Source organism: Pleurodeles waltl, chromosome 2_2 (assembly GCF_031143425.1).
Source record: "Pleurodeles waltl isolate 20211129_DDA chromosome 2_2, aPleWal1.hap1.20221129, whole genome shotgun sequence".
Lineage (NCBI taxonomy): Eukaryota > Metazoa > Chordata > Amphibia > Caudata > Salamandridae > Pleurodeles > Pleurodeles waltl.
In genome coordinates, this window is record NC_090439.1 from 786632105 (window position 1) to 786647178 (window position 15074).

Here is a 15074-nt window from a genome sequence, read left to right on the forward strand (position 1 = left end):
TGATCTTGTGACAAGGCTAAAGCATTATCAACAAAATGCAGCATCTGAAGAAAAAGCAAACACAGATCACACAGTGATTCATGGTTGCAGGAAATATAGCCATTACCATCAAAGGAAGAGTAGACCAATATGAAGCCAGTAACAGCTTCCTTATCAGCCCCATCAAAAAAGTTAAACCCCAGAACTGCTTCAACTCTTTCAGATTTGTGGGAATCCACTGGGTAGCTCTAGAGTGTGGCCTACGTCTGGCACTATTGTCCCTCAAATACTGTTCAGCCTACAAATTACTCTTCTCAACAATCTCTTCCAAAAATACATCATCTGTTAAAAACTGAAAGAAATTGACAGGCAAAAAGTTTTCCGTATACACTCTACACCCTGAGAGAGCAGTAAAGGCAGGCAACACTGGCTGCTCAATGTTTGTGGCAACCCAGAGTTCAGGTCTTCCAATGGGAAGTCTTTCAGCCCCAGGGTGTTGCACTATTGGCACATCAGTGTTCTCCTCTAAAACAGGTGCTTCATCAACACTGAGAGTGGCTTCACCATCAGATGATTCCTGTCGGACACAAAATTCACTGCCAGAATCTTGTACTTCCTCCTGTGCCTCAGATGCAGAGTCAGTTTCATATTCATGGTCAGAAGAAGACTCAAAAAGCATACCAATTACCTACTGAGTGCTCATCCTGCGGCTAACCACGATCCTTCCTGATAAAAGTAACTTTACAAATACGTCAACAACAACCAACACTGTGTTAAATAAGTAATAAACAAAGTGTGGCTTTATCACTAAGATCTATATACTCAAAAATTATACCATCACTTGCCTGAGACAGCTAGACTCACCGGCACCTACAATGCACATACACAGCAAGCACCGATGATATTCCGCTAAAAAGGAAAAACAAAATAAAATTACATATAAGACAGCACAAATATTATTGTGCACAAATCTAAGGCAACTTCACACACAATGAAACACAATCTAAATATCCTACATATAGTACATCATTTATTTAAAAAAATCATTCATTCATGGCAACGATACTGATTTGGAGTAAATAGTAAAATGTTTTTCTTACCAAACACATGCAACTACACAAACTGCAGGTCTACTACTGCCAAAACCGCAAGGAGTCACAGCAAAGGAATCAAAAGCTTTGACCTAGCACAAAAAGGAGAAATATAACATTATGATCACAAATACAAATACTTCACCAGTCGACAAACACCCGCCACCAAACATTTACTAATTTTCCCTAGTTTCTAGTGGTTTCTGACCCTCCCTTGCTGTTCTGCCCCTAAGGCGGGCGGGCAGAAATAGCCAAAATGAATGCCGCCCAAAGGGGAGAGACCCTTCCCAAAGGGGCAGCCCACCAAACAAAAGGAAAACACAGAAAACGTAGTCCCTGGTGCCTACTGGTTTCTGCCCTCCTTGGGGGCAGATGGGCCTTACGAAAATAGGTTGATCTGCGGCCCATCTGCCCCAGTGGGGCAGACATGGCCAAAAGTAATGTGCCTTCATGGGGGTGTGACCATTGCCCAAGGAGCCGGCCCCCAAGCAATAAAATGCACCCACACAATAATCCCTGGTGCCTAGTGGTTTCTGCCCCCCTTGGGGGAAGAAAGGCCTAATAAAAATAGGCCGATCTGCCCGGGGGAAGAAATGGCCAACAGTTATGTCCCCCCTTTAGGGAGCGACCCTTGCCCAAGGTGCCACCCGTCAAACAAAAAACAAAACAAAATAATCCCTGGTTTCTGCCCCCGTGTGGGCAGATGGGCCTAACCAAAATAGGCCAATCTGCCCCAAGTGGGGACAGAAATAGCCAATAGTTATATTCCTCCCCATAAAAAAAACAAATCCCTGGTGGCAGAAGGGCCTAAAAAAAGTCTGATTTGCCCCCAGGAATGGCTAACAGTTATATGCCCTCTTTGGGGAGTGACCCAAGGGGCCGACCTCAAACAAAAAAAACAAAACAAAATAATCCCTGGCGTGTAAATTGCTTCTGCCCTCCTTGGGGGCAGATGGGCCTAAAATAAATAGGCCAATCTGCCCCCAGGAGGGACAGAAATGTCCATCAATGTTATGCCCCAGTGGGGAGCAACCCTTGCCTAAGGGGCTGTTCCCCTTATGTTAAATAATAATAAAATAAGTCCCTAGTGGGCATTCTTGCTGCACGATAACTATGCAGTAATGCAGTAGGAATGCTCAAAAGAGACATTGAGGGAAAGGAAAAGTCTTACCTTGTTTCTCTCTGCCAGGCTGGAAGCAAATTACTTCCAGTGCAGATGGGGTGACCTGTAATAACCTCAGTAAGTGGTGTGCCCTAACTTCATTAAATGCCTCGAAGGGGGGGGGGGCGTGGGTTGTGCACAGCAGCGGAAGCGCTTCTGCTGCCATCACTGCCCGGGGGGCTGGCCCAAGGGGGGTGTGCTAGCGCCCCCGTGGCTCAGGTCTAGGACGTAACAGTTACATCCTTGACATACCAGCGCTGCAGCCAAGGATGTAACCGTTACATCCATGGCACCCAGGGGTTAACTTTTTTAACTAAACAAATCCACAGAATTTCCCCTGTTATAGTTAGCAGCACCAAATTGTGCCCCAACCATTCACTGCTAATGACTTCACGTATGACAACATTCATGACATGTTCTATGGCATCATTTGACATCATTTATGACATCACAAATGACATCTCAAATTTCATCATTGTCATCTCAATTACATTGTGGCCCAGCATAATTTTTAGGGGGAAGGGTCTACCCAGCCCCTCCCTCCCCAGACCAATTTCAGCCCTGGGGACCTCACCACACGGGCTCAGCATACTTTCTATGGAGAGGTGAGTATGCGAGGCCCTCATCTCCAGGAAAATGTTGGTCCCAGGGACCCCATCCCTTGTGGCCCGGCATTGTTTTTAGGGGAAGGGGGCTTGCATGTCTCCCCTCCTCCTCCCCTGATTTCGGCCCAGGGGACTCCATCCGAGCCTGGTGTTATTTTAAGGGGGAGAGAGCCTATATATTATTATAGGGAGTTTGTCCCTTTCTAGCTCAGAGTGGATGGCACTGTGCTAATGCTATGCTTTGCTACAAAAACAGACGTGAGGTGAGCAAATTTTGTGTTGCTTATGTTGTAGGGTGCTCTATGCTGGAGCTGCACTTCACCTAAACTTGGGAGCTACCTATAGTTCTCTCTTTTTTTGCATAATTTATATGTCACTCTAAGCTTGAAAGGGCATTTTGTACATATATATACTACCTACTGGCGGTCATCAGTCAGTAGTTATAGTTAGGACCTAGTTTCCATAGGAAAAGCGTTTTTTGACTTGGCTATATCTGTGGCACCGTTTGACGAATCTTCAAAAAATTTACCAAAAAAAGTGTCTTGTTGGGTTGTGTTGTGCATAGAAAGTTTCGGGGTGATCCAGCAAGCCAGGGTTGAGAAAAGGGGGCTGGTCAAAAAAAGTGTGTTTCTAATGTAAATTCCCATAGGGATTTTGAACAGGACTACAGCCCGCTGGACGGAATTACACCAAATTTGTCAGGAAGGTAGCTCTTGGTCCAGAAACCACGCTTTTTGTTATTTGGTATAAATCCATTCAGTAGTTTTGGAAATATTAAAGGAAATCCAAGTTTGTATACCTAGGCGGAGCCTAAGCACAGATCTCATGGTGAAATCTGATTGGCTGTCACCACTTCAACCAGAAAATGAGGGCAGCCATCTTGGGACCTACATACATGATTGCATCACTTTGAAATGCATTGTAGAGAACGGCAGATTTTGAGAGTCACAAAAAAGGAGAACTTATAAAGGGTCATAAGAAATGTAAGTTACAATATAAATAATTTGTTGATGATACCATGCTAAGTTTAGGAATTGTGGTGTGTTCTAAGGTGATTTTGCCCTGCTGGGATTTCATGAATCATGTTTGAGAGAGAACTGTTTTCTCATGATTTTCCCATAGAGGCTATGGAAGGTGCTCCAGAAGCTAAAATGAGAGCATATTTTCTGTAAATTCACACTATCGTTCTCAGACATATGAGAACGAAGTCATTCTCAGTGAAACATGTTCTTCCAACAGGAGCAGCCTGTCAGTTAATTCCCTTGTGTTCTACTGAAGCCTCCAAGAGTGTTCCAAAGAACAACTAGAGCACTAACAGTCTTACTTATGCCAAAAGTGTTGCACACCTGCAGTCATCTTGATTGAATCAAACTGGTAAAACTTAAAACATTTAGGCCCTCATTACAACCCTTGCGGTCGGTTATAAAGTGGCGGTAATACCGCCAACAGGCTGGCGGTAAAAAAAATTGAATCACAACCATGGCGGAAACCACCAGCACAGACAGCCACTTTAACATTCTGACCGCCACGGCGGTAGAAACAAACACCGTGGCAGTAACCACCAACAGACAGACGGAAGACAATGTACCACCCACACTATTACAAGGCACTAATCCGCCAGCTTTTCCGGGGCGGTACCAACGCCATCGAAAGCACAGCGGAAACAGTCTGTGGAACGGAAACCTCACTTCACCTCTCGACACCCAACGAGGAACCAGGACGCTATGGAGCCCGAGTTACAGGTGTTACCAATGTTGGTTTACCTCCCCATCTACCAAAAACATCAAAGACGGCGGCAACGACAATGGTGAGTACTGCACCTAGCACACAGGAGAGGGGGGTAGGAAAAAGAGAGTGACACACACACACGCAATATGCAACACTCCTATTCCCACCCTCACCCACAACACCATACACATAAACACATCCAAATACATCACAGATACACTCTGTCACCCCCTGGAAGAACTCAAGGATGAAATGAAATTATTGTAACAAGTGTAATCATCGAAAATCCAGGCAGGCCAAGATAACTTTAAAAGATCAGTATATACAAATATTTACAGCAAGTACACAAATCTGTATACTGTGCCATTAAATGTCCGTTGACAGGTTGTCCCAAAAAGCATGGGTGAAGCCCACACATGAGACCTGCCTCAAAACGGAGAGAACACTGCAGGGGCATCAGGTCGAAAACAACACAGGCACCTCTGTGGGAAGGGGAGGGGAGCACCTCAGCCGGATGATGGGATGACGCCACTGCTCCTCGAGGGGGCTTCGGGCCCACTGCTTGCTCCTGGGGAGTGCAAGGCCACAGTCTCTCAAGTCTCTCAAGTTGGTGGTTTGCCCACTGCTTGGTCCTGGGGAGTGCAAAGCCACAGTCTCTCAAGTTCCTCAAGTGGCTGGTTTGCCCACTGCTTGGTCCTGGGGAGTACAAAACCATAGTCTCTCAAGTCTCTCAAGTGGGTGGTTTGCCCATTGCTTGGTCCTGGGGAGTACAAAGCCACAGTCTCTCAAGTCTCTCAAGTGGGTGGTTTGCCCACTGCTTGGTCCTGGGGAGTACAAAGCCACAGTCTCTCAAGTGGGTTGTTTGCCCACTGCTTGGTCCTGGGGAGTACACAGCCACAGTCTCTCAAGTCTCTCAAGTGGGTGGGTTGCCCACTGCTTGGTCCTGGGGAGTACAAAGCCACAGTCTCTTAAGTCTCGCAAGTGGGTGGTTTGCCCACTGCTTGGTCCTGGGGAGTACAAAGCCACAGTCTCTCAAGTGGGTGGTTTGCCCACTTCTTGGTCCTGGGGAGTGCAAAGCCACAGTCTCTCTAGCAGATGCTTTTCTCCACTGGTTCTGGAGGGGGCATTGTGCCCAGGGTGCTTCATGCTGCCAAGGACTGGGGTAGTAGATGCTTATCTTCACTGGTTCTGGAGGGGGCTTTGTGCCCAGAGTGCTTCATCCTGCCAAGGACTGGGGTAGTAGATGCTTTTCTTCACTGGTTCTGGAGGGGGCATGGTGCCCAGAGTGCTTCAGCCTTCCAAGGACTGGGGTAGTGGATGCTTTTCTCCACTGGTTCTGGAGGAGGCTTTGTGCCCATAGTGCTTCATTCTGCCAAGTGCTCGGGTAGTGGATGCTTTTCTCCACTGGTTCTGGAGGGGGCATGGTGCCCAGAGTGCTTCATCTTGCCAAGGAATGGAGTAGTGGATTCTTTTCTCCACTGGTTCTGAAGGGGACTTTGTGCCCAGATGATGCTAATGCACACAAGGACAGGGTGACAAAACAAAAAGGGGAGGAAAGGCAGAGGAGACACATGGTCAATGCCAGCAACAACATCACCGTTGGCGGACACAACACCCTGTGTTGACAATGGAAGACAGACACATCATTATCACCTACAGACTTGATCGTGTCACAATCCATGAACTGTGTGCCCAGTTGGACCCTGACCTGATTTCAGCTATCTGCCATCCCACTGGAATCCCCCCTCTAGTGCAGGTCCTGTCAGTGCTCCATTTCCTGGGCAGTGGTTCCTTTCAAACAACAGTGGCCATGGCACAAGGGATGTCACAACCAATGTTCTCGAACGTGTTGTCCAGAGTATTGTCTGCCCTGCTGAAACACATGCACAGCTATATCGCTTTCTCCCAGGTGGAGGATTTGCCCACAGTGAAAGGGGACTACTATGCCCTGGGACATATCCCCAACATCATTGGTGCCATTGATGGTGCACATGTGGCATTTGTCCCACGCCGCAGGGATGAATAGGTGTACAGAAACCGCAAAAGCTACCATTCCATGAATGTGCAGATGGTGTTTTTGGCCGACCAGTACATCTCCCATGTGAATGCCAAGTATCCTGGCTCAGTGCATCACGCTTATATTTTGAGGAATAGCAGCATCCCTTACGTGATAGGCCACCTCCAGAGGCACTGTGTGTGGCTAATAGGTGAGCCCAAGGTCCCCACACAGTTTGAATAGGTGTCTGGGTATGGGAGAGTCCCTAAGGGTTGGTGTGTGTCTAACAGATACCCCTCGATATTTGCAGGTGACTCTGGTTACCCCAACCTGTCATGGCTACTGACCCCAGTGTGGAATCCCAGGACAAGGGCAGAGGAACGCTACAATGAGGCACATGGGTGAACCAGGAGGATTATAGAGGGGACTTTCGGCCCCCTGAAGGCCAGGTTCCATTGCCTCCATCTGACAGGTGGCTCCCTATACTACTCACCGAAGAAGGTGTGCCAGATCATCGTGGCATGCTGTATGTTGCACAACCTAGCTTTGTGATGCCAAGTGCCTTTTCTGCAGGAGGATGGGCCTGATGGTGGTCTTGTGGCATCTGTGGAGCCTGTGGACAGTGAAGAAGAGGAGGCAGAAGAAGAAGCTATAGACAACCAAAACAACATCATCATGCAATACTTCCAGTGAGACACAGGTAAGAGACTGGTACTGCTCCTCTCATATCAGACTACTGTTGGACATTGCATGCATGATTCTGCCTTTTTACCTCTGTGTATGGACCCTGACAGTTCACTTTGACTTTACTTTTCACAGATCTGGGTACCACATTCTGCCTTCTGCTATGTTTACTGGTGCCCAACAACTGTCATACTTTGGTATGTGCAAATTGACATTGACATTGATATTTGTCAGAGAGGTTGTAATAAGACACTTGTGAAAGTACAGACTGACTCCAGATCGTTTTGTGATTCAAGGGTGTTTATTTAAGTACTAATCAGTGGAGGGGTATGTGCAATGGGCTGGGGTGATGGTGGAAGAATGTCCTTGGTAGAGTCCTGTCTCTTTGTATCACATGTGCATTGTCCAAGGGGGCACAGGAAGTGGAGTAATGGCAGTTCAAGGTGGTCAGGGTGACATAGTGGGACAGAAGGATGACAATCAGGAGAGTCTTATTTCCTGGCGGGGGTCTTGGCAATGTTCTCTGTCTTGTGCCTGGATTGCAGGGACCGTTTGCAGGATGGTTCTCCTTCTGCAGGGCGTGGGGTGCTGGTGGCCTGTTGGTCCTGTGGCGGGACCTCCTGTCCACTAGCGCCGGAGGACGTGGAGGGCTGTTCATCGTTCAGGCTAGTGTCAGGTGCTGTTGGTGTGCCACTGTCTCCCTCATGGTGTTGGCCATGTCTGCCAGCACCCCTGCAATGGTGATCAGGATGGTGTTAATGGACTTCAAGTCCTCCCTGATCCGCAGGTACTGTTCCTCCTGCAGCCGCTGGGTCTCCTGCAACTTGGCCAGTACCGTGCCCATGGTCTCCTGGGAATGGTGGAATGCTCCCATGATGCTGGAGAGTGCCTCGCGGAGAGTGGGTTCCATGGGTCTGTCCTCCCCCTATTGCACAGAAGTTCTCCAAGCTTCCCTATTGTCCTGTGCCTCTGTCCCCTGAACCGTGTGCCCACTGCCACTGACCCCGGGTCCCTGATTGTCTTGGGGTAGTGGGTTTGCCTGGGGTCCCTGTAGTGGTGGACACACTGCTGATTGACGTGTCCTGGGGACAGTGGCATGGGCCCGCTGGGTGGGTGCTATGTTGGTGTTTCCTGAGGGGGGAGGTTCAGTGGTGGTTTGTGACTGTGGCAGGGGAACCGACTGTCCAGAGGTCCCTAATGGGCCGGGCTGGTCATCTTGATCCAGGCGTGCAGAGCTGCTGTCGTCACTGTGGGCCTTTTCTGTGGAGGGACTGGATATGGCTGGCACCTCCTGTCTGGTGACGTTGGGTAGGGGTCCTGTTGGGGTGTAAATGCATAGTTATTTTATCTGTGTGAGCCATCTTGTGCAATGGGTGAGTTTCCCTCTACTCCTGTGCTTGCATTATTGCCTTGGCCCTTGTGTGAGTGGTGATTTTGTGGCCTGGGTGAGTCTCTCTACTGGACATGCTTTGGTGATGGGTGTCCATGCAGGTCTGTAATGGGTGTCCTTGCATTGGTGTTATACGCAGGGCTTGGTATTGGGATGTGTGGGTTGTGATAGTTGGGTATCTTTCAGGTGTTGGGGTGATGGGTGTGAGGGTAGGGGTAGGAGTTTGTGATGGCATGCAGGTAGGGTGGGGGGATATAATAGTAAATATTTGCCTTACCAGAGTCCAGTCCTCCTGCTACTCCTGCGAGGCCCTCGCATGATCGCCAAGACTTGCTCCTCCCATGTTGTTAGTTGTGGGGGATGGGGTGGGGGTCCACCGCCAGTCCTCTGTACGGCTACCTGGTGTCTGGATACCACGGAACGCACCTTCCCCCGTAGGTCGTTCCACCTCTTCCTGATGTCATCCCGTGTTCTGGGGTGCTGTCCCACTGCGTTGACCCTGTCGACAATTCTCCGCCATAGCTCCATCTTCCTTGCAATGGAGGTCTGCTGCACCTGTGATCCGAATAGATGTGGCTCTACCCGGATGATTTCCTCCACCATGACCCTGAGCTCCTCCTCAGAAAACCTGGGGTGCCTTTTAGGTGCCATAATGTGGTGTGGGTGATGTGTGAGGTGATATTTGTTGTGCAGTGTGAAGTGTTGTATTGGGGTGTGTTCTTTGAGGTGTGTGGATGTTGTATGAGTGATGGTGTTGTGTGCCTGTGGATGCTGGTGTTTGCTATTCTCTCTCTCTCTGCTTCTTCCAAATATGTTGTTGTAAGGGGTTGTGGGTAAAGTGGGTGTGTGTTTTATAGTGGTGTGAGTGTGTGGGTATGGTGTGTGTATGTGTATCAGGTTTGTGTATTTTGAATTGTCCAATGTGGTTGTGTTTTGTAAATGTGTGTTTATTTTGAGCGCGGTGGTGTGTACCGCCAATGGATTACTGCGGTTGAAAGACCGCTGCGTTGGTTCTTGGGTCGTGATACTGCGGGTGTATTCCTGTTGGCGTGACGGTGTAGGTTTTGCTATCACCAGTTTATCACTGACCTTTGGTGTGGCAGACTTGTGTGGGTGTCTGTATTGTGGCAGATTACGAGATGTGGGTCATAATACCTGTAGCGGATTTCCGCCGTGGCCACAGTATCTTGACGGCCGTCAGCACGGCGGTAAGTGGGATTTACCACCAGGGTTGTAATGAGGGCCTTAGTTTAGAAAGGAACAAAATGAGGGAGTTGATTTTGTCATAGAAATTGTGGTTAGTGCTGTAGAAACTAAAATTAGGACACGTTTTAAGTGAGTTCTAAAATATCTTACTGTACTACTTCCAACGGGAGCACCCTTTCAGTTGATTCCTTTGTGTTCTACTGCAGCCTCCCAGAGTGGTCTAAAGAACAACCAGAGCACTAACAGTCTTATTTATGACACAAGTGTGGCACATCTGAAGCCATCTGAACTGAATCAAACTGGTAAAACGTAAAACATTTGATTTAGAAAGGAACAAAATGAGGTGTTTCATTTAATCATAGAAATTATGATTAGTGCTGTAGAAAGAAAAATTAGGACACGTTTTAAATTAGTTTTCAAATATCTTCCTCTTCTATTTCATTTTAACATTCTGACACGTGGACCAAAATATAATTTCACCAAAAGCATCAGACTGCCAATTAAGTCCCTGGTGATCATCAGTTTACTACAGTGTTCTAATAAGTAACTAGAGTGCCAATTCTCTGAATTCATGCCAAAAGTGTGGCACATCTGACTGCCATTGTGATGGAATCAAAGTAGAAAACTGAAAGGATTATCTATTGAGGATACTGCAGTAAATGAGGAGACTAGGGAGCTTCATAACAAATAAGTCTCCCAAGAGGACAGGAGGGAGGGAATAGGGGCATGGAACTTGGTCACCCCAAGTGGGAAGGGCATACCCAGATGTGGGTCCTGTGCTCGCTATGCCCCTGGATTCCAGCTAGCCTGGCTAATGGGGGGTGATACCCCGGAATCAGTCTGAGGATGCTTATTTCTGGTCCAGGAAGGATCTGGCCTGGCAGTTCAGCCAGTAGGGTCAACACTGATTTGCATATGGCCGAGTCCAAACTCGAATGACACGGCATGCAAAAAACGATGGATTTAACCCAGATCTGTGACTTGGTGTGACTGATTTGTTCTACATTCTGTCCATCATCTGGTCTTTTAGCATTTGTCACTTCAAGTGGGAAGGGTATGCCCAGACCTGGGTCCTGTGCTCCCCATGCCACTGGAGTTAAGCTAGCCTGGCTGTTGAGTGGTGATACCCCAAAACTGTTTCCAGGATGCTTGTTTCTGGTCCAGGGAGGACCTGGCCTGGCAGTTCAGGCTGGACTGTTCCCACGGGGAGCAGGGTCAAGATTGATTTGCAGATAGCAGGGTCCAAACTGGATTGGCATGGTGTGTAAAAAACACAATGGATTCATCTCAGATCTGTGACTGGGATAAATGTTTGATTTGTTCTGCATTCCGTCCATCCAGGTGTTCTTTTTGCATGGAACTCGGACAGGCAGGGTGGAGTTGGAAGAGACAGTTGGCAGTCATCTGACCATGCTAGGCAAGTGGGAGGAACAGTGGCAGCTTACATAACACTCAGAGTAGATAGGAGGGGCAGTGGCAGGCCCATGGAACAAGGTGGGCAAAAAGGAGAGAGCAGGGGCAAGCACACATACATCAGAGGGCAGGGGGAAGGAGGGTGGGGCAGCAAGCTAAGCACGGAGGCTAAGCAGGAGGGCAATGATGGGGCATAAAATTGGGCAATGGAGGGCAGGGACATCAAGGTAAATGGAGAGCAGTGGCAGCCCATCAGACCATGCATGGCAGGAGGGAGGGGACTGGTGCATGGACTCGGACAACATAGGATATGGAGGAGGTAGATGGGACAGCAAAGTAACTCTTTAGGGCAGGCAGGAAAGTCAATGGCAGAACTACAACCACACAGGGCTGTAAAAGGTGGAGTACGGGCATGGACTTGAACAATGGATGACAAGGAGGGGACAGAAGCAGGAAGCTTGGGTGAGGGCAGCAAAATGCCAGGCCAGGTCCTGTGCCCAGCCAACCCTCCTGCACATTTTTCTCAATGCTAAGAAAACCCTAGAAATTCACTGAAAAAACACAAAAGTTACATGGATGTTACAGTTAGTTTCAGATTTTACACAGACAAAACCATAGAAAATCAGCTGTTACAGTTAGAGTTATTTCAAGTCACTATAACCCATGCCCTAAGGTAATTATATCTCATGCCCTCGCCATGCACTGCTAATTACCACGGCTACTACATCACTCATGACATCTTCTATGATAATATCAGTGTAACATATGGAGTAAAAATATTGATGAGAAAACTGCATGTGCAGGTGAGTACAGATATCTATCTGGATCAGTATAAGAAATAAGGTCAGCGGAGGAATGCAGCCATTCTTTCTACTAACACAAACACATGTGCATGACAAACAAGCACATATACTCAGGTACACACTTACAGACACACTTTGTGATAACAGTACACACAGGAAACACAGGGCCCCTGAGAGTGCAAGGCATAAGGAATTTTGCACTAATGCCCCACCTCCTTTTTTGACATACCTGGCTAGGTAGGGTGATGAAACTGTGGTTTCAAGATTGGCAGATACAGCACAGGTACCATGGGAACTGTTACCATGAATGTGGACTTCTAGAATTGTAGATGGAATGGCAGTTGGTGGAATAGATAGTGAGGAGCAGATGTTGCGAAACTTACCTGAGATTCCTGCCATTGGTGAAGTGACAATACAGAATTGGTGATAAGTTATCCACGGTGCTATGGCAGGCATTTTAAGCTGAGCAACACAGGAGGAACATGTGCAGATTGGAACCACACTGCGATGCACTTTGATGATTGTGCTGGTATCTTTGCATGGTCAGTTTGATTGTCAGATGTGTCAGAAGAGCAGGCAGTTGTCATCAGCTGCGGTAATACAATGAATCATTTGGCAGCGTAAGTAGAGAGAAGTTACGTGCGAGGGTGTGCTCAACTTGCCCACAAGCTGGTTCACAAGTTCCTTCATCCTAACCACTGATGCTTATGATGTCATAGGAGCTTAGGAGTATGTGCAAAATGTGTACGCATTTCGTCAGCGTGTCAAGGAGACTGCGAACCTGCGACAGCCAATTGGTTGCACCTCCTGGCACATGCGAAGTGTCAATGGAGTAGAACACATTGTGCCCCCTACAAATGCGGGGTTGTGCACACCTCAAATAACGTTATTGGTGCTCTTGTGATTTTGAGGTGAAGCTGCAAGCAAAGACACATTTCGGGCATTCGCGCATGTTGGAAATGGCCCTTTTTGTAGGGTTATCCCCAAACTTTTTGCCTTCTTCCTCCTATTTTTTTAGGTCTGTTTTTGCTGGTTTATTGTCTCTGCGCACTTTACCACTGCTAATCAGTGCTTAAGTTTGAGTGCTCCGTATAAAGTGTACTGTTGATTGGTTTATCCATGATTGGCATATTTGTTTTACTGGTAAGTCCCTAGTAAAGTGCACTAGAGGTGCCCAGGGCCTGTAAACCAAATGCTAATAGTGGGCCTGCAGCACTGGTTGTGCCACCAACATTAGTAGCCCTGTAAACATGGCTCAGACCTGTCACTGCAGTGTCTGTGTGTGCAGTTTTAAACTGCCAATTCGACTTGGCAAGTGTACCCACTTGCCAGGCCTAAACCTTCCCTTCTACTACATGTCAGGCACCCCTAAGGTAGGCCTTAGGTAGCCCCAGGGTCAGGGTGCAGTGTATGTTTATGGTAGGGCATATACTAGTGTGTTTTATATGTCCTAACAGTGAAATACTGCCAAATTCAGTTTTCACTGTGCAAGGCCCATCTCTCTCATAGGTTAACATGGGGGCTGCCTTTAAATATCCTTGAAGCGCAGATTCCCTTTGAGAGTAGATAAAAATGTGAGGTTTAGGGTCTCTGAACTCACAATTTAAAAATACATCTTTTAGTGAAGTTGTTTTTTAAACTGTCTGTTCGAAAATGCCACTTTTAGAAAGTAGGCATTTTCTTGTTTATATCATTCTGTGACTCCGCCTGTTTGTTGATTGTCTGTCTGGGTCAGTTTGACAGTTGGGCTGTTTTGCACCGCTCTAGACAGTGACACAAAAGGGGGCGAGGTGTAGCCTGCATATCTTGATGAGCCATCTGAGCTAGAGAGGAGGGAGGAGTGGTCGTTCACACCTGTAAGGACTGTGCTTGCCCTCCCACAATGAAGTCTCCGACCTCCTGGTGTGCGTCTGGGGCCTGGCCTAGACAAGGAAGGATCCTGCAAACACTTGAGACTTTGCTTTGAAGTTTGCCAACTTCAAAGGCAGAACTAGGTATAAGAAGAAGACCGAAAACCCCAGACTTTTAGAATCTTTCTGGAATCAAGAGGAGCCTCTGCCCAGGAGAAGAGCTGAAGAGCTGAAGAGCTGAAGGAGGAGTACTGTCCCTTTGCTGTGTTGCTTTGCTGGACTGGCCTGCAGTTGCTGCTTCTGCCTGAAAAGAGTGCAAAGGGTGAACTTTGCTGTGTGCCCAGCTTGAGAAAATTCTCTAAGGGCTTGGAGTAGAGGTTGCCTCCTGTTGGAAGTCTCAGGGATACCAAACACTTCAGTTTCTTCGACCTGCATCACTGGGAACTGTGTGTTTTGTGCTGTTCAAGAGGAGAAACCACTGCAACGCCGGCAACGATGCCGCTGACCTGCACCGTGACCTGCCGACGCCACACGGAGTCGCATTGCCCCACTTCGCACTGCGACCTTGGTCTCACTGACGCTGTCATTGGATGTCTTCACCGAGCTGCTGCTTGCACCGCAACCTGTGGGCCCTGCACTCCGGCATCGCCTCCTCACACCGCAGCCTTGGCATTCCCGACACCGTTGCTCCTGCTGACACCGGCGCCACTGCCTGCACCGTGGCCTGTGGACACAGCTTGTGAGGTACACGAAGCACCGTCCCATCCCACACCGCAGCCCCAGTCCACAGACGCCAGCACCATCGACTCCTGTGTCGTCACCAGGCATCCTGCCTGCACCATGGCCTGTGGACACTGCTTATGAGGGTCACAAAGCACCGTCCCGTCCCACACCGCTGGCTTGGGCCTACTGACAACAGCTCTTCAGCAACGACGACGACGCTGCCTGCATCGTGACCTGTGGACACTGCATGTCGCACTGCCCCGCTTCACACTGCAGCCCTGGTCCCACCGATGCCGCTGGACGCCGTTGCTGAGCCACTGCCTGCACCATGACCTGTGGGCACCGCACGTCGCATCGTCCCGCTTCGCATCGCATCCCCGACACCATTCATGCCGGCGCACCTGACTTCATCAGCCTGGAGTTCGATCTGCAACACGTATGATC